Source organism: Rhinoderma darwinii, chromosome 9, assembly GCF_050947455.1.
Source record: "Rhinoderma darwinii isolate aRhiDar2 chromosome 9, aRhiDar2.hap1, whole genome shotgun sequence".
Taxonomy (NCBI): Eukaryota; Metazoa; Chordata; class Amphibia; order Anura; family Rhinodermatidae; genus Rhinoderma; species Rhinoderma darwinii.
In genome coordinates this window covers 55,082,074-55,109,245 of record NC_134695.1, presented here as the reverse complement: position 1 = coordinate 55,109,245, position 27,172 = coordinate 55,082,074, and the positions used below count along the sequence as shown (strand labels likewise).

The window sequence follows — 27,172 nt, the reverse complement described above, 5'->3', positions numbered from 1 at the left end:
AAAAACAACAATTCAAATTAGGAAATAAATTATTGGAATGTAGAATGAGTTTGAAAGCCGAATTGTGTGTCTAACAATAGTATCAAAAGTCAACAAATAGTGATTTTCCATTGAGCAAATAAATTTTCAGTAATTAGTGCAGCAAATGTCTTTAGATATCATAGATTAAATGTTCGGTATATAAATAGAATGATAAAGTGAACGTCACAATATACTCTTTATTTTATAAAATGTTCCTTCTGAACATTTTTTTCTTTTTTTGACTTTAATAAAATCTTTGCCACTTTAAACACCAGAAGACTTTTCCTTGTCAAATAAGAAAATGAAGTAAAGTTTATAACAAAAAAAATACCAGTAGACTTAATCTGGACAGACATCATTCTGGATAAAATGCTAAATTTGACATTTTTTTGATAGTGTTGAAATAACTAGAATAATCCTATTTAATATGCCATAAAGCTCATTATTAGTAAAAATCTGTAGAATTGCCAAAATTGTCATAACACTACAAAAATGTTCAATCATAAAAAATGTAAATCAAAACAAGAAAATTTGAAATGTCGATTCATTATGTCATATCTAATCAGTTTGGTAACATAGATGTAAAAATTAGGGCTTGTTCACACATAACGGAATTTCTACGTATTTTACATCGGAATTGGGGGGACGGAAAATACACAGCGGAATACGGCAGCAGCATAGTGGGTAAGATTTAACAAATCTCATCCACGCGCTGCATAAAATTTCCGTTCTGAAAATCACCGACTTGAAAAAAATGCATCAAATGCAGCAAATCTCATCCACACGCTGCGTAAATTTTCCTTGAAGAAATTCACCTGCGGTGCGTATTTTTCGGACTGCAGCATGTCAATTCCTGCTGCGGAAAGTGGACTGAATTGCTGTATTTTTCAGTGGAGATGTCACCATATCCCAGCATTGAAAAAAACGCAGCAAATTCCGCACCATTTTCTGCAGTGGGGAACGCAGGAAATGGTGCGGTTTTTCCACAGCGGAATTAGGGCACATTCAGACGTGGCGGAATTGCTGTGGAATTCCGCTGCGGACAGTCCGCAGTGGAAATCCTTAGCAGACAGTTTGTCCATTGGTTTCCATACCATTTTAGTTATCTTCGTGCAGACGTTGTGGAAGACTCCGCTGCGGACCATAGGCTGCGGTGTGGAATTTTGAGTCCGCAGCATGCACTGTCTGTTTCGGAGAAGCGGAATTTCACTGCGTATTTCAGCCTTTGCAATGCAAAAAATTAAATCTGTGGTAAGTCCGCTGTGATATCTGCAACGTCTGAATTACCTGTCACATATGCAAATGTTGGTGCAGATTCGTTGCGTAATTGCCCCAAATCTGCACCAACATTTGCAGCGGAAAAATTCTGCCACGTCTGAACGTGCCCTTACTGCTACTTTCTGCGTAATTGCTGTAGAATTTTTCTGCAGCAATTCCGTTACGTGTGGACAGTTTTCATCCGTCATGTTCAGTTCTGTTGTGTGAAAAATCTTTATGTCTATGGCTAGCATTAGGGGAATCCTCAAAATCCTAAAAGATTAATTTAGGCAATTCACACACAATTATATTCAATGTGGATTAATCGATCAACTTTCTTCAACACAGCTTTTAACCCTACTTTGAATTAAATTCCTTTAGGGTAACATATAATATAAATAGTGTAAAGTCCAACAATGCAGAATCCTTGGTACTACAACATGAAAGATTATCTAATGTGTCACAAAATTGGAGATAGATTTACTGAGAAGTTGAGAAGTCCTTATTATAAATAATAGAAGATTGGCATCTAACTAATGTATATATATATATATATATATATATATATATATATATATATACAGTATATAGTCTGCGTGCCGGAGCCTACAGGACTACTAAATGGTTCCTGTGAGTTTCAAAATTGTCCACATTAATACAACAGTGCCAACGAGATGACGTCATGACAAACATATTTTTGCACCCCAAAAGTCGATCCTCTATTCTTTATCATAATAAGTTTCAAATCATCCTCTCTGGGTCCACCCATTCAACCACACTGAAACACCTACAACATTGACCATTGTGATGTGCTGGACTATTGGGTTATTTGTATGATAATCTTGCATGGGACTATTTTTGTTACATGCTGGATTTTTGGGATTTTCAGACCATCATGTGACAGATTAAAATATTTTACTGTATAAGAACAAGACGTGAACACAGTTGGGTTTCTTCAGATTGGTAAAAATCCTATAGAGGAAAAACATTCTTATAAATGTTGGTTAACAATGTTAGGCTCTGTTCACACCTGCATCATGGCTTCCATTTATAACAAAAGCCTCAACGCAGTGTCGGAACCATCACACAGCGGATATCAGCGGCGCCCGATGGCCCCCATTGACTTACAATGAAAACCGTCTGGTTCTGCCAAGATATCTGTTGTTTTAATAAAATCTGAGATGGAGACTCCGAATTCAGATGTGTACATAGCCTTATCAGTTAAAAAGAAAAAAATGTACCACCATGCATGTTATTATTATTAAGAAAATTTTCTTACATTTTACCAAAACCAACAGCAAATACTATAAGGACATGTTCAGACGTGGCGGATTTCTGCAGACACTGTCCGCATCAATGCCGCACATAATCTGCGCAACACACATAACATCTGCGGATTTCATTGCGGAATTTTGCAACTCCTTTGAAGTCAATGGAGACATTACGCCACAAGTACGCATCAAGTCCGCAACCGCCAGTGTATGCTGCGGACACCAAATTCCGCACCGCAGCCTATGGTCTGCAGCAGAGTTGTCCGCAACGTCTGCACGAAGATAACTAAAAAGGTGTGGAAAGCAATGGACAGACTGTCTGCTGCGGATTTCCAGTGCGGACTGTCGACAGCGGAATTCCACGGCAATTCCGCCACGTCTGAATGTGCCCTAATTTTCTCATTGTAGAAACAACATAATGATTGCTTGAATTTAAACAGTAGCATCGACGGTCTAAATACTTTTCCTAGATTTCAGTATGGAAGAATGTAATGCAAATATTCACAATAAAAGTTTGTCAACAATTGATTTTAGATTGAGTTTAGATTTACCAATTGTGTAAATTATTCTATTGAAAATAATTATTAAACATAAACGTAAGAAAATTGTTAAAATACAAAACATTTTTTCATTGTGTACTATACATGTCGCTAGATGGGGGTAGGATTTTTTTTGTAATTAGAATATTAATAATAGTAGAAGTAGTAATTTCAAATAGTAATAATAGTACAAAGAAGTCATGTAACTGCATATTTTCATTGACAGCTTATTTTTACTACTGCTATTATTATTACTACTATTCTTATTATTATTATTCTTATTATTATTATTATTATTATTATCATCACTATTATTATTATTATTATTATTAATATTATTATTATATTAATGTTGTTGTTGTTATTATTATTTTTATTATTACAACTATTTTATTATTATTATTTTCATTATTATTATTATTATTATTATTATTATTATTATTGTTATTATTATTAGGTTAGCCTAAACACACTAGTGTTTTCGGGAATACAACAAATTGAAAAAATGAACTGAAACACTGGTGACAAAAATATAATAGTCTAATTGAGATGACTTTTTATTCTACATCTTACCTAGACACTAAGAATTTCAAAAAGTTTTAATATTTGGAAAATATTGTTTAGATTTAACATTAGTATGCCTTTTTGCTTTCATTATCCATCTGTTTAAACACATATACACATAGAAGTACTCATCAGTCTGTTTGTATTTTGTGTAAATAATCCATACGGTGTTTACATATATAAAAATAATGGGTATAACAGCTTAATGTTGGCATTAGAAAAATAAATCTTAAAATAGCATATATCATACCTATCATTGGCTGTCTAATCATCATATTACGACATTAACATAAAATAAAATATAAATATTACATACATTTTACATGCTGAAAAACAAGTTACATGAACAAGAGATGTATTTGATCACCACCCACTTGAAATTTCCCATCACTTTAGTCAAATAGGATTTGGCTCTGCTGACTTTTAGCATAAGTTCACACACTGCAGATTTATTTCAAAAATTTCTGTGAACGTTCCATTCATCTGAATAAGGGTTTCCAGAAATCCATGCCCAGGCTGCAGAATTAACCTCATTTACATGTATGGACTGCATTTTTCAGTCACAGAAATGTCTGCAACGAATCTGCCGTGTGTGAACTTACCCATAACATTTTAATCATTGTCTAATATGACTGCTTAATGTTTGGTTTATCTGTTTGTTTCCAACTTCCCAAAAATGTTAAATATATAAACATAAATAACATCAGTATACAAAAAAGAAGAATTTAACATAAATATATAATACATATATAACATATCAAGAAAATATAAGTAATATAATATTGGCTATATATATATATATATATATATATATACATATATATAAAAAGGGTGGTTAACAGAGAAAATTTACTTACCAGATTTGGCCACATAATAAACTGAGAACTGCAATTAGTTTCATCTCCCTTTTTAGCAGTATGCTTAATGTAATGTTTACACAATATAAATATATAACAGTCACCTGACAGCATCAATGTTCTCTAATTTAGCATCGTGGATGGTGAAATATGTCAATTTTTTAATGCATAATAAAAAAGAAGCTATAAAAAATAAAGTAAAAATACAACTGCACATATAAATATCTTTAATCAAATATTCTCTCTGAAATATCCATTCTGATTGGCTGACAGGGATTCCATCTGGCACAATAGATAATTAAGTAGCCCAACTAGTATGAAAGGTGTGTGGTAGCTCATGAATTACAGAAGGTGTGTGGGCACAGTGACACTGGGAAAAGCTATAGATCATACCTAACTATCTCATCCTTGTGGAGATAATTAAGACGGAAATGTGGGTGTACAAACCTGTAATCTGCTTAGAAGAATCGGTTCACTTATTACTGCACTTTATGGGCAATTGACATACTACACCCACATCAAAAATATATTTTTTTAATTATATTTATCACATATAATTTCAAGTTGATGAAAACATAATAATATTAATCATAATAATAATACTAGGATATTTTAAAGATATTATTAAATCAAAATACAAAACAAATGCATATATATATTTTTATTATTATTATTATTATTTTTTTTCTACTCTGAGATTTACAGTGATAAACTGGTCTTCTTGAAGGGTGAATTGTAATTCATTTTTATTATTTTGAGGGGGTTTTTTTGTACCAAGAATCTACAGCCTGACAATCATAATGGCTATAGACAGAGCTGTGTTTACTGTTGCTGCTGCTCTAGGCGCTCTGTGTGATTGCACCGTAATTTAGCAATTGTGTTTCAATGTGGCTATGCCCCATTACCCAGCACCTCCTCCTCTATTACTTTTTATGGAGAAAATTGAGTAGTTGAGTATAGAAGGTAATCTTTATAATGAAGCAAATAAAAGGTGGCGTAATATATATATATATATATATATTTTCTTACATTTTATTTATGTTTTTTCCCTCTATTTAACAATACCATTTTGCTACGCCGTCTATATATATATATTACGCCACCTTTTATTTGCTTCATTATAAAGATTACCTTGCATAGTTGTTATCAAGCTTTTTTATGTTAAATTTACAGCCATGTCTATAAAGACGTCCCTACTTTTTACACATTCCAAGCTGCAGACTACTTTGGTGAATTTTGGTCGCCTGCAACAAAGCCACATTCACTTGTGGTTACACAATAACTAATCATGAATTGATGGCATATCCTGGTGATAGCATAACTTTTTCTGATGTGTATACCCTTTGAAAAAGAAGGGTCTAAGTAGCTGAAATGGATCAGATAAGTGAGGGGGAAAAATAGGCATAAACCATGACTTGTCCTTCCACCACCATACACCATACACCATAAAGCTGTACCTTGTAGTACAGCTTTATTAAAGCATCATACTGATGGCCTGACATACAGAAATCTGTCATACTGACAGACCATCTTCCCTGCTTAACAAGTGAAACAATATCTAGATAGATATATTGAAAAGAATAAGGCTGGGTTCACACGTGGCGGAATTTCACTTGAATTCCGCTGCGGACACTCCGCAGCGTTAATCCGCAGCGGTGCCGTTTCTCAATTGACTTCCACTTCTATTTAGAAGTGTTCGTTTAGACGATGCGTAAAATTCCGCTGCGGAGCATAGGCTGCGGAGCGGAATTTGGTGTCCGCAGCATGCTCTGTCTGTTGCGGACCAGTGGCGGACTGGTTGCGGACTCATGGCGGAATTTCTCCATTGACTTCAATGGAGATTCTAAATTCCGCAATGAAGTCCGCAGCTGTCATGCACATGTTATGTGTGGTGCGGATGCGTCTTGCTTTTTTGACATGACATTTCTTCATTCTGGCTGGACCTATGTATTTCTAGGTCTACAGCCAGACTGAGGAAGTCAATGGGGCTCCCGTAAGTACGGGAGCGTTGCTAGGAGACGTCAGTAAATAGTCACTGTCCAGGGTGCTGAAAGAGTTAAGCGATCGGCAGTAACTGTTTCTGCCCCCTGGACAGTGACTACCGATCCCAATATACAGCAACCTGTAAAAAAATAGACGTTCATACTTACCGAGAACTCCCTGCTTCTGTCTCCAGTCCGGCTTCCCAGGATGACGTTTCAGTCTAAGTGACGGCTGCAGCCAATCACAGGCTGCAGCGGTCACATGGACTGCCGCGTCATCCAGGGAGGTCGGGCTGGATGCAGAAAGAGGGACGCGTCACCAAGACAACGGCCGGTAAGTATGAAATTCGTTTACTTTCACTAGGGAAAGTGCTGTCCCTTCTCTCTATCCTGCACTGATACAGAGAAGGGAAGCACTTTTCCCGCAGTCCGCAGCAGCTAGTCCGCATCAATTTACTGCACATTTTGGGCAGATCCGCCGCAGAATCTGCAACGCAGATTCTGTGCGGCATTGATGCGGACAGTTTCGGAGGAAATCCGCCACGTGGGGGCATGCCCTAAGTGTATACTCCATATGCTGCAAAGTATAATAATGGACTCATATACAAAGTCTGTGATTCTGCCCATTGTAATAGTCTGATTGCATTAAATAAGGAAAAAAATACAAATCAGTAGCAACTCATAGCAAACAAACAAACATACTCTGACATTCCCTCAATACATTGATTACAATTATGGGTTAGTTCACTTGTTTCTTGTAAGTAAATTGACCATATCAATTCTGTAGGCTTCCTTGGTAAAGGGTATCAGTTCTTACATCATAAGAATTTTTTTATATATAAGTAATGTTATGCTATTGGGTTATTAGTGTATCATTTAAAAAAACAAAGAAAACAAATTAAGGGAGAAGGATATATATATATATATATATATATATATATATATATATATATATATATATATATACTGTGAAAAAGTTTTAGGCAGTTGTGAAAAATGCAGCAAAGTAAGAATGCTTTCAAAAATATAATTGTCAATAGTTTTTTTTATCAATTAACAAAATGCAAAGTGAATGAACAGAGGAGAAATCTAAATTAAATCACTATTTGTCGTGACCACCCTTTGCCTTCAAAACAGCATCAATTCTTCTACTTACACTTGCACACAGTTTTTGAAGGAACTCAACAGGGAGGTTGTTCCAAACATCTTGGAGAACTAACCACAGATCTTTTGTGGATGTAGGCTTCCTCAAATCCATCTGTCTCTTCATGTAAACCCAAACAGACTTGATGATGTTGAGATCAGAGCTCTGTGGGGGCCATATCATCACTTCCAGGGCTCCTTGTTCGCTGAAGATAGTCCGATAAGTATCTGCCTGTATTTCTCAGCATTGAGGACACCATTAATACTGACCAAGTCCCCAAACCTGCAAGGACCCTCCACCATGCTTCACTGTTGCCTGCAGACACTCATTATTGTACCGCTCTCCAGCCCTTCAGCGAACTGCCTTCTGTTACAGCCAAATATTTCACATTTTGACTCATCACTCCAGAGAACCTACTGCCATATTTCTGCACCCCAGTTCCTATGTGTTTGCTTGGCCTTATTTCCACGTCGAAGGTATGGCTTTTTGCCCACAATTCTTCCATGAAGACCACTTCTGGCCAGACTTCTCCAAACAGAAGATCGGTGTAACTGAGTCCCACTGGTTTCTGCCAGATCTGAGCTGATGGCACTGCTGGACATTTTCCAATTTCGAAGGGAAGCATGATGTGTCTTTCATCTGCTTCACTAAGTTTACTTGGCCGACCACTGCGTCTACGGTCCTCAATATTGCTCGTTTCTTTGTGCTTCTCCAAAAGAGCTTGAACAGCACATCTTGAAACCCCCTTCTGCTTTAAAATCTTTGCAGGGGAAAGACCTTGCTATAGCAGTATAACTACCTTGTGTCTTGTTGCTGTGCTCAGTCTTGCCATGGTGGACCTGTGACATGAAACTGTCTTCCACAACCTCACCTTTGTACCAGAGTTTGGCTGTTCCTCACGCAGTTTTAAGCCTACTACACAGATGTTTCTGTTACAGGTAATGACTGTATTTCAAATGAAAGGGATGATCATTATCACCTGTTTGGTATAATTGGTTATTCATACACCTGAATATAATCCTACAAAATCCATGACTTTGTGCACGTGTACCTAGAAGAACTGATGCTGTTTTGAAGGCAAAGTGTGGTCACATCAAATATTGATTTGACTTAGATTTCTCTAATGTTTATTCGCTTTGTATTTTGATGATTAATGAAAAACATTTACACTTCTATTTTTATATAAATAAATATATATATTTATTTATTTATTTATTTATTTTATACATAGATATAAACACGATGACATGTTGAGTTTGTCATGTAAAGCAGGGCTAACTTTGTCACATGCCACCATGCTTTTTTAAACAGAGACTGTGACAAATGCCCAACAGTGGAATTCGTCACCCATAGGCTATTATGGCATCCATTTAAGGCATACCTCATGAGATTTTCATTATATATATATATGTTAAATGAATGCCATAACAGTCTCTAATCACAAGCATCAGTCACCCATAGACTATTATGTCATCCATTTAACCTATACGTCATGAAAATCTATTAAAAAGCTCATGATGTATACTTTTAACGGATGCCTGCGATGAATGCCATACAGTGGCATACTTCTGGACTCCCATGTTAGAAAAACATATACTGCACAGTAAGGATCCCACTGTATATAATAGCGTAGTCTACTGCGCTATTCCATGCCTAAAAAAAAGTATAGCAACGTATACCAGCCCGATGGAAGCAAAAAGGACACTCTTTTGGCCTCTGTCGGGCTAATTAAGCCCCATGGACACATTTAGTGTATACGTCAGGAGCTTTTCTGACATATACGCTAAACAACAGGAAAATATGTGATATGAATGGGACCTTAGTTGATAAAAGGATGATTTGGGATCTAGTTTTGGTTTTTGGCTAAACAAAATCAAGCAAAAACTTCACCTAAACAACAATGTGTGAATAATTAAATTACATAATAAAGACAAAAACACCCAACTTAAATTAAATAATTATTTTGGAAGACTCAAGTTTCCATTTGCACGAGAAGACCCCAGCTTAAGTAGTAAGAAGAATTATTTGTCCAAACCTCATTCAATTTGTATAGTTGTTTAAAGAAAATGTGTCATCTTGAATTTTGACAGACAACTAGACTGTGCTATTGTGCCAGGCAGTACATTCCGCATCTCACTGTTGCCATGGTCTGAATTCTTGCATGATGTTGGAACAGGTCATTTTTCAACCCCTTATAAACAAAGGCAGAGCTGTCATTTTGGCCAAAGCCAAGTGTGAGAGATATGGGAAAACCCAAGAATAAAGACATAGAGTTGAACAGAATAAAAAAAAGAGGAAAGTTGCATTCCTAACATTGACAAAGTTCCCTAGGAATGTAGACATACGGTAATGATTCGTTTACACTACTTCAATCTAGCAAAGTACAATGCCTTACTCATTTTGTGACTACAATCTGTTCCTTTAAGAGTATATACTAAAATTGTTTCCTTATAGGACAGTAACCCACAATCCACATTTTAATGTTTGCTAAGGCTTCATGCTACTACATTGTAACTGGACAAAGACTAAATCACAGATTAAGGTGCGAGGCCATTACATATACCCACCTCCAAATAAGAATAATTCTTAAAACTCCATCAGTATAACACAGCGGAAGACCACAAGAAAGACCAAAAGCCCAAAAGAAGGGGGACCACATAGCAGAGATCAAAATGGGGCCTCCTTTATGGTGCCAGATTTAACACCCAGGATAGACGAGCCTGGTGTCCAGTATCGGACTAGTGTTCCTTGGGACAAGCAGAGGAGATGATTCTGAGGACCCAGAAGTGTACATGTCCACTTTTCATTTAATTACAGTCTTTTTTGCTAACATTGTACATACAGGAGGTCTAATAGGTAATTTGTGAATCATTCCATAAGAAATAGACCCTAGTGGCAAGCGATTGGCTCCAAATGGCGTTGTATTCTGTTGGACCTTTAAGGTCCATTATTGTGTCAGAGCATTGGCCCACTGGAGGATCCTCTGGCTCTCTGGTGGGCTAATCCAATCCTGCCGGTGTCTGTTCCCTCACCCCCAAGCCCTTTCTATGACCTTTGGGCCAATTCCCCACCCCTTGATTATAAACAAGTTCCTCTAGAGAGGAGTCCTCAACCCGTTCTCCCCACCTAAAGCAATGAGAATGGGACCAAACAGGGCTGGGCCGCTCTCCTAGGGCTTCATAGAAGCCATATGATTTTTCTCCATGGTTTGTACTCCCTTGGTCCAGCATATGGGGGTGAGCAGGACACTTTCTAACCTAGTTTTAAAATAAGTCATCCTATCATTGAGCTGATGCTACCATTAATCCAGGGCTACTAGTGTTTCTTTCTTCTAAGACTATTGGCTGAGACTGTTTCAAAATTGAGTTTGGGACTGTTTTGGATGTCGGATGGAGTGGGAGGATTCCTAGAACATTGGTCGCTGGATTGAATGTCGAGTGGTACATCAGAATGGAATTTTAGTCTGCACGTTAATTCAGAAATACAATTTTGTAAAAAAAAAAAAGCCGGCATGGCTTACTAAAAGGGAACGGGTCCTTTACCTTTCCCCCTCAATTGGACTAACCCCACCTTCCCAATCCCCATTGGACAATTTAAAAAAAGATGTATGCTCCCCTCATTGCATCTCTTCGCTTCTCCCCTCTGAGTCCCTTCAGGCAGCCTCAGCAGACTGCAGCTAATACAATGTACTAGCGCCGGCAGCGTCAGGTCCCTGTTTGAGGCACGGCATGCAGAGGGAGCCTGAGGGGACCCGAAGGGGAGAAGTGAAGAGGAGCAGTGAGGTCTTAGTAAATCCCCCCTGACTACATGTCCCATCACGATTACGTCGCTCAACCAATGATTGCTTGTCTTCTAGTATATTATGACACTTTCATTTGTATGCTCCATGAATTGCATAAAAAGTCTCTAATATTTAAGCTCCTAATTTATACCACGCGGAGGACTAACTTGCTGTGCTAAAATACTCGTTCACTAAAATACAACTTCCCTGTGATCTACTGGACCATGTAGTCCTAGTCCTAGACCATTCCTAGTCATTTTGGATGGATTTGTTTGTTTTAGCCTCCAGCATTTTAACAACTAGAGAAAGTTTAAAGTGACGAGTTTCACACAGTCATTTGTCAACTTAAAGAAATGTCATGGTTTGATGTGGACACACGTGACAATAGTATGGGAAGAGTCAACACAACAGCTGCCCAATGATGTGTGCTGTCTCTAGCTCCCTACTAGTTTTTTTATTTTTATTTTACATGTGTTCTTGACCTTACCTGCAATCTCACTGTCCTTCCTTGTCATCTCAAACCCATTAACATATTACCTTGGGCATAGGAGTAACTGACAAAACATGTTTCTCTGGACTGAATTTGTTTTTGTCTGCGTTATGATCTCGCAGGGCAGCTGTAGCTCAGTTTCAAGGCCTTTTGGGAAATAGAAAGGTTGACCGTACACAGAATAGATTAATAATATGTATCTCAGTTTAGTAAAGGAAAGAGGCACTGTCAGCCAGGGGCATTAACATTACACACTAGCAAATATACATGAATATAAACCTTTTTGTAGAGCCTCTGCAGCCTCACATATGACTAAAGGCCCTTATACACTGGCCAATTATCGGGCAAACCAGCATTCACTGAACGTTCGTTCCCGATAATTGCCCTGTGTAAACTGTTGTCGTTCATTTGCTGATCGTATCATTTTAAAAATGAAAAATATTATTTTTGTTGGCAGCACATCTCCCTGTGTAAGCAGGGAGACGTGCTGCTGACATGATAATAATGTATGGGGACGAGCGATCGGAGTAACTGTCTCGTTGATTGGCACTCGTTTACACGGCCCAGGATGGTCCGCGTAAGAGAACCTTAAGGGTATGGGTTGAGTCCAAATAATTAAAGGGGTTGTGTGAGATAGAAAAAAGTGTCAGCTTTTTTCCCCAAAACAGCGCCACTTGTCCATGGGTTGTATCTGATATTGCAGCTTAGCCCAATTCACTTAAAGAGGTATTCCAGTTGCTACAAGTTATCACCTATCCACTGGATAGGTGGTAACTAATAGTTTGTTGGGGTCCGACCACTGGGATCCAGACTGATTGCCAGAATGGGAGTTTTGTGTCCCCAGATCCGCCCAGCCCTAATTCTGCTGACATGAGGATTCAAATAGTCGAGTATGCACCCTGCTACTTTATTTAAAGTCTATGGCACTGATGGAAACTGCAGAGTGCTCGGTTTGGTAGTTTCTATCAGTACCATAGTGTTTGAATGGAGCAGCAGTGTGCATGCTCAACCACGCTTCCATTCAAATCCTCCTGGCAGTGGGCTTGCAGCTGGGGGCAAACGGAACCCACATTCTAACGATCGGTAGGGGTCCTAGCGGTCAGATCCTCCATGAATTCATTAGTTATTACCTATTTAGCAAATAAGCAATAACTTGTATTAACCGGAATACCTCTTTAAATGAAGCTGTGCCGCAATACCAGATCCAGCCTACAGTGGCACTGTTTCTGGAAAAAGATCTTTGTTTTTCCTAATCTCATTCCACTGCTTTATCCGTTATCTAGACACAAGTATATGCAGTGCATTTACATATAGAGATATATTTCTAGAAGCAGAAGAGTTTTCATTCTATAAAAATACCACCCTTCTATTCCTTGTAATGGGGTATCCCCTTTGATCACCATCTGCACATGACAAAACAAAACAATAATGGGGTACAATTTTACGCAGGTGGGACAATGATGGTATATGATGGATTTTCAGCTCATAGCGAAAGTTGCTAGACTGCCTGAGAATTGTGTTCTAAGAGAAAGCTAAAGTGTTCAAGATTTGAGGACTCTTTCATAGTCCTCCATCATTTATGAAGCACAGACATGTAAGCAAAGCTGTGATTGATACCTCAAGTAAAGTACATAGTAATTAAGAGCGTTCCGTCAAATATTTGCAGCAGAAGGTTTAGTCTGGTCTTTGTATTTCAATGAACACAGCAAAACGCTGCAAGATACTCTGAAGGTTTTAACTTAATGATAAACTCACTTACTATACCAGTACTAAGTGTTAAATTTAGATTTCCCAAATTGTGCTGCACGTTCAACATTTAAAAGTCGTAAAAAGAAAAATGAAATTTCCCACCAAAATGTAAAACTATATAAAAATATTAATAAAACAGAAATTAGAGTAGCAGCAAAAGTTTGGCAATTATGTTTGTTTTGCTAACAGAGATCTTGGCATTTATCTGTTTTGTCCGGGTCGGCCATGTTAGTGCAGGAAGCGCAGCCCTATTAGTGGTCACTTTTGGATTAGCTTCTCAGCAACTGATGAGTCATTCTGTCAGCAATAAAAAATTGATGGTTTTAGCATGGGTTCTAAGAAGCTATTTCAACAGTGACGAACAAAATGGCCAAACTTTTTGTAATATTTTTTTCAAAAATTGCCTCTACAGCTGAATATAATATATCTTACTAAACTTTGGCTACTGTCTGATTTCATTCTTGATTTGTTAAGGAAGAACAAAGGTACCATAGCAATGAAAATGGGTAACGAACCCTCAAATGTCTGCAACAAGCCCCACTATTTCTCCCTTTGGAAGGCGTAATAAACAACCTTATTAGATCGGGACTACGATAGGGGCTGTGTAGTGTGTTCCAAGGAGTAGGCCGGACACTAGCAAAAAATTTCAGTATTGAGATTTGGTGTATCAGAGAGGCGAAATTCAGGTCCAGACAACGTAAATCACAGTCATAGCAGTTATATGATTTGTCTCTATGGCTGGTATATCACTAGTCATTATGACCATGTTTTTTGTTGGCTGATTTCTGAGATTCTTATTTGTTTTTGTCCATAGGTTTTTACTCTACATAAAAAATGATATGTTATAAAAACACCAAATAATTTATGTTCCAGTTGTCATCATTTAAAGCAATTTAAATAGGCTATGGGGGGGGGGGGCATTTGCCAGAACATGCATTAAAGGGGTTCTCTACTTTGGACAATCCCTACTTGTAAGAAAGATCCCTTGACAATAAGCTGATCACAAAGTATCCCCCTCCTGGGACCCCCAACATTCAGCTGTAATCTGTGGGGAAACCTGGGAGTAAGTGTTGAATTTCCCTGCAGTGCCACCACAGGGGAAATTAAATATTACAATATTACGATTCAAATAAATGGGTTGTCCATGTAATGCAGGACAGGACAGGTCCTCCAGAGTGAGAGACACTCTTTATAACTGTTCTCCATGCTTTTCAAGAGATGAGGATCCTGAACAGAGGATCCCACTAATATTAAGTCAGAATTAATTAAGCAGGTATATGTATATGGGTTTTCTAAACTGGACAACCTCATTAAGGACTAGGATGCGCACTATACGTTGTAATATTTAATTTTTTTGTAAAAGACAGGAGATGACACTGTGTTTTAATAGGATATACTTTAAAATGGGTTCCTCCAGATTTGGCTAAAACCCTGAAAGACCTGTATAAAATAGTAAAATAGAACATTTCTAATACGGTATACTTACCATAAAAAAAAATCCTGCTGTGGTCCCACAGGGCTGCTTGCTGCTGGTCCCCGTCAAGATTGTGTATGTTCTAGGCTTCAGTGACATGGCTTTCATAGTTATGCAACAAAACGTGGCCATAACATTCATCACTGCAGGCCATAATACAGTTTTTTTTACACAGTGAGGTAATATCCTGCAGCAATGAGGCCTAGTGTATACATTAGTACGTTTTTTAGAAATTGATTGTTCTATATTTTTTGGAGTTCCGTCCAAAATGTTTGCATTTTTTTTTTTCAAAAAACACTAATGTTTTGAGGCTGATCAGAACGGCTTTTAATAGTGCCATAGTGCCATAGTGTCCAAATCTTACCCCAATATAATCTCCAAGAAATGGTGCCAAATAATAAAACCACACATAGCCCAAACAATACTTCTATAGCCATAGCTAAGCTAATGTTATACAGTGCCCAAATTATTAAAGGGTATCTAAACGATCAACAAACTTCTCACAAGTCATAGCGACATGTCAGAAGTTGGTGGGAGCCCGAGCACTGAGACCCCCACCGAACGCTAAAATGAAGCGGCAGACGTGCTCGTGTGAGCACTCAGCCGCTTAGTTTCTGTTCGGCTTTTTCCGGAAAGCCGATGTAACGGAGTACGGGCTCATAGACTTTCTATTGAGCCCATACTGGGCTACATTGATTTCCAGAAAAAGCCAAACAGAAACGAAGCGGCTCAGCGCTTACACAAGCACATCTGCCGCGTTGTTTTAGAGATTGGTGGGGGTCTCAGTGCTCAGACCCGCACCAATCCAAACTTCTGACATGTCACTACCACATGTCAGAAGTTTGTTGAATGTTTAGTTACCCTTTAAATAATACCAACAATCAGAGTCAAATACACTGCCATACAGAACTCAAATTATGCCACCATACTAAGCCAACATCAATGGTTCATATAGTGCCCACATAACAGTTAATACACTGTCCAGAAAAAACACCCAGATAAATAGTACATTTTGCTCACAGATAAACAATAAATATACTGGCCAGAGAGTACATTGTCCAGATAAATAATGGAAACCGTGCCCACATGTCCCATACGGTGCCTCTACAATTTAGCGTCTATATAGTGCAGAAAGTGCCATATATTGCCCAGATATCGAATCCCAGTGTCCAGATAGTGTATACAGTGTCCATATAGTACCATGTAATATGTTTTTTTTTTTTTTTATAAATTCTTTATTTTGTATTTTACAACAACTTGCAGTAAACACATACATCATATGACCTCAGCATATGAAGTTAACATTTGACATTTAACAATTAACAATATAAAGGCAGTGCAATAGAAACAATGACTTTCGCAATCCAAATTGCAAATAGGCAATTAGGCAATTCCCACATATTTTAGATCCTCAAGATGTGTTTCACAACAAAGTCATTTCCTCTTGGATTCCTATCAAGATACATACAAAGAAAAGAAAATAACATACAATACCATAACTAACAATAAAATAAATCACAATACACTACATTCAGAACAAAAAGAAAAGAAAATTGCACATCATAAGGAACAATCCATATCTCCAGCATATTGGATCTTCTGCGTATATTATAAGAACCGGAGCTCGCTAATACTTTCATATCCCTATATCCATATATCCATAGGGCTGGCTGTCTCCTGGACGTCCCCTTCTCCTAATTAGCACCCCCTGCAGGGTCTGACACCAATCCATTACACCTCCCCCAGTTAAAGAGGACAATAGACCACAAATCCCCTCACATGTTGACCTTCATTGAACGTTTACTCCGCATCTTCCTTTCCCCTTCCTTCATTACTTACCCACTACTTTTTTATCTCTTTATCCCACCCATCCCCCTCACCCTCCTGTACCTTCCTTCTTATGATATTCCCTCCATGGCTTCCAAACCTTTAAAAACAGAGCCCTAGAGAAAGAATGCCAGCCCACCAACTCTTCCATTGAGTGTAATTGATGTACTTTGGCCCACCACATATCTATCGATGGTGGGTTCTCACTTCTCCATTTCTGCGGTATCAGCAGTTTAGCCGCTGAGATCATTAGAGTAGCTAAGTCTCTGCGTACAGGGGTGAAGTCTCCAGATGGAAGCCATAGAAGTATCAGCGTGGGCGTCAACTCCACCGAGCCTCCCACTATATCATTAATAGCTCTTTCTACTTGAGCCCAGAAGGGTTTAATTTTGGGGCAAAACCACCATATATGAGATAAGGTCCCAGGAAAAATGCCACATCTCCAGCATACATCCGATGCAATAAGCCTAATCTGATATAAGTAAGCAGGGGTTCTATACCAGCGGGTCAGTAATTTGTAGGAATTCTCCTGATGTCTCACACAGCACGAGAACCCATGGGATCTAGTTAGAATATAGGACACTTCCCTTTGTGTAAGGATAATATCTAACTCCTTCTCCCACGCCAATAAGAAACAGGGTTTGATTGGGGCTAAGTCTAACAAAAGGTTGGTGTAAATCTTTGACAGAGCCCTGATCGGAGACTGAGGCATGAGAGTGTAATTTTCCATCCAGGTAGGATCCGGATATGGGGCAGGGGCTCCAGTCAAGAACCTGCAGCACGCCAGTTCAAAGCCCCTCTGATGAAGAAATGTCGCGGGCGAAGCACATGTAGCCTCTCCAGTTTCCCTTACTTTACCTATTAGCTCTTGTAAATCCGGAACTACCCTCCTAGCAGTGACCTCCCTAACCCGCAGTGAACCCAGTAAAGGCCTTAGTATCACCCCTAAGGATGTGTCCTTTTCCTTAAAATAGGGTAGAGTCCCTAATGGAGCTATTGGAGAGAGGTCCCCCTTAGCCATATTCAATACTGTAGACCTTTGACAAACTTTGAGCATACCTCTCGTTATGTCACTGACTAAAATATTTTTTGGGGGTAACGGTGCCTTAATCCAGAGTAAATGCAAGTACTCATCCGAGAGGACCCTTCTTTCCAGATCCAGATATCCATGTTTGAGAGAATCATTAGCTAGCTGTGACCAGCGGAGAAGTTGGATCGCTGTATAATACAACCCTATATCCGGTACTGATAATCCCCCCTGTCTCTTTTTTAGGATAAGTAACCTATGAGCCAATCTGGGGCGCTTTCCTCTCCATAGAAAATTAGTAAATAGTCTCTTGAATCTATTAAAATAGCTAGCCGGAAGGTCTATGGGAATATTCTGCAATGGGTACAGGATCTGTGGGAGCACATAGGTGGCCAATAAATTTTTCCTTCCCATCCAAGAGAGGAAGGGAATGTCGATTTTGTTTACAAATTTTTGGATTTTCGGGACAAGAGGCGCAAAATTCATGGAGAAGATATGTTTAGGATCCGCCGGTATTTTAACGCCCAAATATTGGATGGCCGAGTCTTGCCATTTAAACGAGGAGATAGATTTTAAGTGTTTTAACTTGTCATGTGGTATTGATATACCCATGGCCTCAGATTTCCCATAGTTGATTTTAAAATTAGATATATCCCCAAATTGAGTAAAAACATCTAGAACCCGCGGGAGTGCTGTAAGTGGGTTCGTAAACAGGAGCAACAGGTCATCTGCAAAGGCCGCTGTCTTATGTATGCGTCCCCCAAGCTTAAGACCCTGGATTCCCTCAGTTTGACGAAATTTTAATAGCAGGGGCTCCATCATTATAACAAAAAGCGACGGAGACAAGGGACATCCCTGCCTAGTTCCATTCGATATGGGAAAGGGGGTTGATAGGGATCCATTCACCTGAATTCTAGCAGAGGGCCCTTTATATAGTGAGAATATAGCATCTATGAATGTGATTGGGAAATTAAACTTCAATAGCGCCTTCCTCATGTACTCCCAGCAGACCCGGTCAAAAGCCTTTTCGGCGTCGGTACCCAACAAAACCATAGAACCCCCGGACTTACGCACCTGCATAATAGCATGCAAAACTCTACTCACATTGTGTTTGCCCTCTCTCCCCTTCACAAATCCCACCTGTTCTTCTCCTATAATTAAGGGTAAGAGCGATTGCATGCGTGTCGCTAAAATTTTTGCCCACCACTTAACGTCACAGTTCAATAACGAGATGGGTCTATAGCTTCCGCACTGCTCAGGATCCTTCCCCTCCTTGGGAAGAATAGTAACAAAGGCTTCTAAAGATTGCGCAGGGAGAGAGGATCCACACAACAAGGAATTACATACTTCTGTGAATTTTGGTACTAATTGATCTCTAAATTTTTTATAAAAAGAGATAGGCAACCCATCCGGGCCCGGACTCTTCCCCGAGGGGATAGAATCTAAGGTCTTCTCCACCTCCTCCTTCGTGACAGGTGCCAACAACGTCTCACACTGAGTTTGAGTGAGATGAGGAGCTACTATGCCCGACAAGAAAGCATTAATGCGTTCCTGTTTATCTAAGATAGGATTAAGGGCCCCCTCGACAGAAGCAGATAAATTGTATAATTTTGAATAGAATGTCTGAAAGGCCTTAGCAATATGTGGCGTTGAGGTTACTCTGTCCCCTCGTTCAGTTTTAACAGCTTCTATAAACACTTTAGCTTGCCTTTGTTTGATTAACCTAGTCATCAGCTTAGATCCCCTATCTCCATGCATGTATGTCTGACCACAAGCCATTCTATACGCCTTAGCAGCATTGTAATTTAGTAGGTCTCTAAGTTCCTGCCGCAATGAACACAGCCCTTTATAATCTACAAGGAGGTCCCCCTGTTTATGCAATCTCTCCGTTTCAGATATCCGTGACACTAGGCTAAGAATCCGTTTAGACCGTTGTTTCTTAAGATAAGAGGCTAGTGCAATAAGCTCCCCCCTCATATACGCTTTATGTGTTTCCCATAGAATGGGTCTGGATACCAGTGGAGAATCATTGAATTTGAAAAATTCCTCCAATTTAGAGGCCAAAGACGCACTATTATCGTCCTGAGCTATGATCTTGTCGTTGAGTCTCCAGAGCCATTCCCTTTGAGGAACACACCCCAACTCCAAAACAATACTAACTGGCGCATGATCAGAGACTGTGAGACTTCCAATCTCGGCGTGCTGCAGGCTCGTTAACAGAGACAAGGGAAGGAAAAAATAGTCTATTCTATGATATGTACCATGAGGAGCAGAATAGAATGTAAAATCTTTAACCGATGGATTCCCAACCCGCCAAGCATCGACCATGCCCAATCTAGACATGAGCACCTTAAGTTTGCGGAGCATCAGAGGTGTCACCGCCTGCACTAACGAGGTGGAATCCATCGGCAAGTCCAGGGAAACGTTGAAGTCTCCACCCAAAATAAGCTGACCTTCTGTAAAGGCCTTAAGGGACATTAAAGTAGATTGCAACCATCTATATTGCCCAACATTGGGAGCATACAAATTAGCGAACGTAAACTTAATTCCGTACATCTGGCCCTTTAAGAAAAGATATCTCCCTCCTTCGTCCATTTTGGATGTCTCCACCTGAAAAGGGACATTCTTATGAATAGCTATAGATACTCCCCGTGACTTAGAGGAATAGGTACTATGAAACCACTGTGAATATGTATGTACCGGTAGCGTAGGAATATGTGTCGGTCGGAAGTGCGTCTCCTGTAAGAATAAAATTTCAGGGGCCTGTATACGTAAAGAGCCAAAAACCCTAGATCTTTTCTGAGGGGATCCCAGTCCCTTCACATTAAAGGAGCAAAATTTCAACCTACCCATTTATATTTTTGACCAGATACTAGCTCAATAGACCCCCAGCCATGGAGCTTCATCCAAGAGACATCCAGCCCTAGCCGTTCAATACAGAAGACGGAGATATCTTTCAAATATGAACATTCCCAAAAACAAAAACAAGAAAATAAAAAGACATACAAAAACACATAAAACAAAAAGAAATTACGTACGATCCTCCTTATTATCCCGAAATAAGGAGAAACAAAGCCCTTAGACAAAGGCCTCACAACTGACCCCTGTCCACGGGGGGGGGGGATAAACAAAGCCCACCATGAGACAGTAAACACTTCATCGAAACTTAAAGTGCTTAATAAAGGTTATTACAATGAAACACCACTTTGAATATAGAACTATCAGATCAAGCAAAATGTACAAGGTATTAGTGTAGTGAGGTCAACCCACTCCTGTAGCGTAAGAAATCATATCTGAAGGGGGAAGAAGTAGAGAAGAAGGTTAAAGAGGAGAGGGAAAACAGATGGGGGGACAAGGGAATGAGGGGGGGGGTGAAAGGAGGAATGAGGGGAAGAAAGGAGGGAAGGGGGGGGAAGGAAAAAGGGGGGGGGGGAGAGGGGGGGGGAGGGGGGGGGGAATAGCAGGAGGGGGAATACAGGGGCTAAAGAAAATGAAAAAGAGCAAAGCAACAAAAGAAAATAGGCATTTGCCGTGTGGCATCCTCACATACAGACTATCACGACCTTCTGATCCAGCAGATAGTCCTTCTTGTGACAGCAGTCCAAATCAAAAGATATTCCTAGATATTACTATCTACCGACTACCGCTCCAGATTCGTTCTGATCATCCGCCATCTTAAAGGTCCGTCGAACCTCATGGATTATCCACAACCGGCAGACGGTTCTTCTTTTGAGGTGACTTGGAATACCCCACCGTTTGCCATGGGCGGTTCATTCGGGGCCTCGAGAGATCCATTGCCACTGGCATCCAAGAGGGGACATCAATCGGATCCATATCCAGCGGTTTCCAAGCTCGCTCCAAATCTTCCGGCGTACGGATAGTTATCTGTCTCCCCGCTCTCATTGTCGCCAGGCCAAAAGGAAAAAGCCATCTAATTGGTAGCTTATTGGCCCTCAGCGCTTCTGTAACAGGCCTCAAGATGCGACGTTTTGCCAGCGTGCTAGCTGCCAGATCCTGATACACCGCAAGCTTAGTTCCTTCAAAATTTATCTCCGGATTGTCCCTCGCGGCCTTTAAAATGGCTGCCGTATGTACATAACTAAGAATACCGCAAATTACATCCCTAGGAGGTTCAGTAGCTGTAGGTTTAGGCCTCAGCGCCCTGTGAACTCTCTCTATCACCAGCGAAGCCATCCGGTCAGCCCCTATCAGGGAGGAGAAAATCTGCATCACAGTACCTGCTAAGGAATCAAAAGCGACAGATTCCGGAAGACCCCGAAGCCTAATATTCTTCCTTCTACTACGATTTTCCTGGTCCTCCATATGTAAGTATAAGGCATTCAGATGGTTAGTATGCTCTTTTGCGGTCGTATGCATGGTATCCTGTCGCTCCATAACTGCAGCCTGTGACTCCTCCAGCGCCAGGACCCTGTGACCTATGTGTTGCAGATCCGTTTTTATTTCTCTCAGTTCACTCACCACTGGTGTGAGAGCCTGCATCAGGGTCTCCCTCAGGTAAGCCTTTGATATAGGATCGGCGTCCGCTTCTCCTGCACACTCCGACGGAGCATATGAGCTGTCTGAGTCCTCTGCTCCTTGATCCTCGTGTGCTCTGTCCGGCGCCATCTTGGATCTCCTCCCCGGAGAAGCCCCTCTTTTCTTAAAGAATTTCTCCATCTCCGGTAGTGATTTAGGAGGTCTCGGGGTCCCCAAAGTGTCCTTGGTCTTGTCCTTCCCTGTTTTCCCCATATTTGACGGCAAATTGTCGGTGTTATCCGCTGGTTTCGACGAGTGTGAGGTAGAGCTCCGGGATCACACTACCATCGCTCAGCGCAGCAAGCTCCGCCCCCATGTAATATGTTTTTTAAACAGATATGATCATTTATTTTTAAATTGTCATATATATCTATCTATTTTTTCTATCTGACATCTGTCTATCACATATGTATTAATATTTGTAAAGAAATACAAAATATAAAATGCAAAATGTCCATGTATGGTTTCCATATGTGATCTATCTGTCCATCTATCGGTCCATGATCTATCTATGATCTTTTTATCTATCTATCTATCTATCTATCTATCTATGTATCCATGTCATATCTATTACTTTTTGTGGACGTACACAAAAACAATGACAAATAAAATAAAAAAAATAAACAAATCTACAAGCAAATAAAAATAAGATACTTCAAATCATGACTAAATACAGTAAATGGACATGTTATCTACATATGGACATGAATGCATTTAATAAAGGCTAGCATCACATTGACATTATTGTCATCAGCAGATATGAATAGCCAGTCCAGCTCGTGTCTGCTTCTCATTTTGGAACGGGATTTAATATTTTGGGTTGAATGAGTGTAATATTCTATGAAGCAGACAGGTTAAAGCTGACATTGATCAATAGTCCATGATAGTTAGAGCAGTCAGCAGAGGAGGCATGATAGTACGTACTGTATTGTAGGCTGCCACCCTACCACCCTCGGTACCACGTAAACTGCTTACCCGGAATGAAAGATTTATCAGGAATATAATTAGACAAAGTGTTGTTATAGCTGACCTCAGCCAATTAAAATTATTAATAGCATGAGATGCTGGGATGCCAAGCCTTGGTACACTGACATCTCATTTGTTTAATCACGATTTCTTGAAAATACTTAACAACAGTCATACATGGTGGCTGAGAATGATCGCACATGACAACATGACCTTTCCCTGTGTCTGAGAACAGGTTGGCAGGTTGGAGTAAAGATGATGAAATAGGAAGGTTGGAGGAGTCCGAGTAAAATTGTTTGGTAGTTTATTAGATTTTAATTAAGTGTAAATCTCCAGTTGATAATTACATTTTGAAGATAAAGTACAGTATTGCTTTCTTCCAGTTTATTCTTCAATTCAAGATAATGGGTGGAGCAATGCAGATCATTTCACCTAGTTCATGTTTTGTGGTTAATTTCCACCATTTGCATGGTTTGACGAATTGTATAAAATTTTCAATTCACAATTTAATTTGGTTCTACAGTTCAGACTAAAGTATATGTTCACCTTTGAACGCCAGTTTACATATAGAATGAAGCTACATAGACAGTTGAGTAACTTTACAACTACATTGCATTATAAATCCTTTACAGATAGTTTCAGCTTGTGTTGTAGTCCAGAGCTGCATTCACAATTCCGTAGGCTTCAGAGGTGAAGTCTTTGCACTGGTAATTTGCATTGTGTGAATTTTCTTGTTTACACCAGTTACACTGTACAGTAATTTGTAGGAAATAATAGCTATCTTGCTGCATTATAGCTAAGCTCTTAATTATGTGTCTGACAACAAAGTTGTTGAAAGTTTAAAATGACAACCAGCAGACGTGTGAATGCTGCTCTTGGCCATAATACCGGTTGTAACTCAGGATCAACATAAAATAAGTAATGCCAATTATTTACAAACATTTTAACGTATACATTTTTTTACTGGATAATGCGATATTGTATTGAATTGGTATAATGACAAATTGCATTTCAATGAACACATCTGTAGATTTCTAAGTGTTCGTTGTACACTGGAGACTAAAGGCGCCCCCATAAGTACTAGCAGCCACAAAATTAGTTTACAGGAGTAGTTTAAAAGCCAGAGGTACAAAAGTGCTCAAGCGGTAATGAGCCTGTGGGTGCTTGAAGTCACTGGGGTGGGGTGGGGCGGCGCCATACCCGTGCTAGGCCCCATGCCCCTGCCCAGATCGGAAATCCCTCGCACAAATCAGATCCCCCCAGATCAGAGAAAAAAATTTTAAAAAATGTACTTACCGCTCCCAGCTTCCCTGGTCGGGAGCCAGGGAAGGCGGGAGCCCGTCTCTGATCCCCTCGCAGGAGGTCTATCTCGGATCCACTCAATAATTTTTTTTTAAAAAAAAACCTAATGAGATGGCCATAATGTCATGCCAATTATTATTTTTTATGTCTAGTTGTGTATTTGCTTGGCACATGTGTCTGTTACAAGGACTGCCCTCATGATGGTCTAGTGGAGATGTGTTCATTAGGTTCCTCACACCATTGCAACCCGAAGCTTTCTCTTCTGGGGAAGGCCACCAGAACTTTTAGCCCTGGGACCCTAGACAGAAACCAGGGGACAGACAAACGATGGCCACTTGACTCTTGTGGGACCTACTGACTCGGATGGTACGGGGCCCTTGTGCACTTTTTGGGTGATTCCAATGACGCTTTTGTTTTGCACTGAGGTGGAGAATCAGACTGAAGATAGAATAAATGGCTATATAATTTGAGGCTGTATCTTACTATCTGGCTGTAAGATGTATAGATACCTTCAATTCTGGATATATAGTTAGGCACAAAAAATAAAATAATTTCCATGACTCCACCAACTATCCTAAAATGAGAAATAAACCCCTAGTTTTTGGGATTTGAGATAGAAGTGATGTCATGTGAACATTACAGTTTTTCAGTAGAGGACTTTCTCACTCCTTGTAGCCAACCCCCTCCCCCCATGCCATGTCATTGTGTCTGGTCTTAGAACAGTACATACTCCGATTTTTTTCCGCAGACTGTGTAGAATTAAGGAAGATGTAGATCCTATTTCGAAAAAATATTTAAAGTGAAGCCTGTGCCCATAATGGATCGTAAATCCTGGCAAATGGATGAGACAATTGTAAACATCATTAGTTAAATAAACACTTTAAAAAGATTCTCCTTGCCAGCATAAACTGTTCTGCAAAGAGCTCTGCACAGTCTTCCCCTTGGATGGTGCAGTGTCTAGAAGAAAAAAAACAACACAATTGTAGGAAATTGTTTGAGACACAAAGACGATAACCTCTGCCCATTACGCTGCATATGTGGTTCTGCCCCCTAGGGACTCCTTTCACCAATGCTGGGGAAAGAAATGATATTTATCAGAGACTCTCAACTATCAATATGTTTGTTCCTGTTTTACAGTATTAATACGAGATCCCTGCAGGAGATAGTGATAAACAGTCCCATTTAATGTCAGTAATGGACACTTGCACAGACATTATCTATGTCTCACGTCTGGGGAAAAAATGTCTCCAAATGATCTGTGGAAGACAAAGAAAAAAGGTAGATTACATATCCATGTATATGGAGATAGGTAGATAGATAGATAGATAGATAGATAGATAGATAGATAGATAGATAGATAGATAGATAGATAGATAGATAGATAGATAGATAGATAGATAGATAGATAGATAGATAGATAGATATGAGATAGGTAGATAGATAGATAGATAGATAGATAGATAGATAGATAGATAGATAGATAGATAGATAGATAGATAGATAGATAGATAGATAGATAGATAGATAGATAGATAGATAGATAGATAGATAAGACAGGCATATGTCAATAACTGTGTAATCCCAATGCTGTTCAATCACTCCCTTGTCTTGCAGCAGTCTAATAGCATATTGTGCTGTCTCAGGCACCTGTGCTCTCATTAACACAGTAAATATGCATTGCCTAATATTTGAGATAGTACAGTAAGATAGCCCAGAGACTATCTGGTCTCAGCAGAAGGAAACATGACTAACCTCAGGCTGTTGGGTTACAATATCTAATAACCAAGTGACAGATGAGGTGGTATTTCATGATGAAGGCTCTTAAGTAGAATTTATATTGCTGTCTGCACAAAGTGGCAGAGAACCCTTACTGATGGCAATGTCAAGAGACCAGACACAGAACTGACAACTCTGTCCTTTGTCACTATAGAGAGGTGGAAAAGAGATTAGATAGATAGATAGATAGATAGATAGATAGATAGATAGATAGATAGATAGATAGATAGATAGATAGATAGATAGATAGATAGATAGATAGATAGATCGATCGATCGATCGATCGATCGATCGATCGATAGATAGATAGATAGATAGATAGATAGATAGATATATATGAGATAGATAGATAGATAGATAGATAGATAGATAGATAGATAGATAGATAGATAGATAGATAGATAGATAGATAGATAGATAGATAGATAGATAGATAGATAGATAGATAGATAGGGAGATAGATAGATAGGGAGATAGATAGATAGATAGATCGATAGATCGATAGGATGATAGATAGATATATGATAAATAGATAGATAGATAGATAGATAGATAGATAGATAGATAGATAGATAGATAGATAGATAGATAGATCGATAGATCGATAGA

The 27,172-nt window shown here is 39.3% G+C and overlaps 1 protein-coding gene across 2 annotated transcripts in view; it reads left to right on the top strand.

The window, feature by feature from the left end:
- The window catches only part of BDNF (brain derived neurotrophic factor), an 85,820-nt gene that overhangs the window by 9,263 nt on the left and 49,385 nt on the right, over positions 1-27,172 (top strand). The gene's annotated exons all lie outside the window — the stretch shown is intronic.